Source organism: Amphimedon queenslandica, unplaced genomic scaffold (genome assembly GCF_000090795.2).
Source record: "Amphimedon queenslandica unplaced genomic scaffold, v1.1 AMPQUscaffold_13401, whole genome shotgun sequence".
Taxonomy (NCBI): domain Eukaryota; kingdom Metazoa; phylum Porifera; class Demospongiae; order Haplosclerida; family Niphatidae; genus Amphimedon; species Amphimedon queenslandica.
In genome coordinates, this window is record NW_003546363.1 from 112,124 (window position 1) to 114,083 (window position 1,960).

Genomic DNA, 1,960 nt, shown 5'->3' on the forward strand with positions numbered 1-1,960 from the left:
ATTGTTTCAAAGATGCTCCAGCTAATAGAGCATTGGGTTTGTACGTACTCACAAACATCCGAACACAGGAACCTTGGCACATGTATTGTACCATTGTGTCCACATGGAAGGTAGTAGTAGGTACAGAGTGCTCTAGCAGCCAATTCACGACAATCAGATACAAATGGAAAGTGTTCAGTAATGTATTCCATGAATCCTCTTATATATGGTTGTCCATAAGGCCTTTGTATGTACACATAGTCCTCTTCTGAGAAATATGCATCACAGACTGAAGAATTTTGATTCTTTTTATAATAGGGCTCACATTTTCCAATATTAGTACTATAGTTTAGTAGTAAGCTTTGATATAAAATAATATTTATTTGTACCTCATTTCCCTCCAGACTGCATTGTCAAGCTTAGTGCTACAGACTGTTTCATTACATGACACATCTATCATTTAATATCATTAATAATTTAATATCATTAATAATTTAATTACCAATATCATTACAAATCACACCAACATCTTCATGATGATAGCAATCGACACTATGATCATCTGACGACAAATGTGAACATGAAAGCAGTGAGCTCTCTGATCCATTGCACTTCACATCATCAAGATATATAGTCCCTCTTCCCTCACCAAAATAAGCCATATGACGATAAACAGCTCCTTCAAAATATAAAAATTGATTTTTATCATAGTGTGCTATTATTCCTAGCTAGCTTCAAGTGACCCCAATTATAGTGTAGGTAGGTATGGGTTTGACTAATGAGTCAATAAATGTGTTGGTATAGACCTGATATCAGTGTGCATACCAGTTGTAGGATATCCCAATTGTGTACATACTACTTCAGCATTGACATTAGTCCAGAGATCATCACAGACTGTCCCCCACATATAGGTAATGCATATTTCAACACGACCCTCAACAGGAGTGCTTCCATTTACCAGTCGCAGCTCACCATGAGTACAATCTGTGGGAACATATATAGTGTTATTTTTGCTTGTTTTTTTCTAATTCTTACGATTAAAAGCTTCTCCAAACTTTGTTGTTTTTTGCATTACAATTACACCCAATATTAATGCCAAGTTATAGTAAACAAGGATGTGAGAGAACATTATATCAATGACTTCAATGTATGTACATCAATATAAGCAATTCTTTAAGCCCAACATACACTGAGCAACTTTGTTGCTGGCAACTTGTGGTTAGACCTTTGATGTGGTTGAGCAACACTGGGCAACATGTTGCAGAAAGTAGAGAGACTCTCAACTTCTGGCAACAAGTTGCCTCACCACATCAAAGGCACTGGCAACAAAGTTGCTCAGTGTATGTTGGGCTTTAGCATTTGACCAATTTTGATATGCATATACAATTTGATGAAATTTAAAACGATTTAATAATAGTAGATATGTAAACGTGTATCTACTTGCAATATAATTGAAACTGAAGCAACTATACAGGATGTCAGGATTATGATGTAAATCTCACTTATGCAAGATACTCCAACATCTTTAGAGTGGTCACAGTTGTGGCTTCCAATCGGGTTATGCATGCATTCTAATAGGGAGCTCTCATTTCCAGCACAGCGAACATCATCTAGAAATATTTTACCTGTACCAGCTCCAAAATATGCTCTACTGTAATATTCAGGTACTACATAGAGGTATGAAAATATAAATTATGTCACTCTGATTCAATCCACACACATATATGTGTATACGCACAATTTATGCAGGTGATATTAAATAAATCTAATGAAAATAAGCAAATCTATTGGAGTTGGCTTAGTTTATCAAACCTACAATTGTTTCTGTTGCTGTGTGAACTAGTTTAGTACCTGCATTGAGATATCCCAACTGTCTGCATACAACTTGAGCGTTAGAATGATTCCAATCATCATCACAGACAGTCCCCCAAGTACCATTAATGCATATTTCAACACGACCTTGATCTGGGGTGCCTCCATT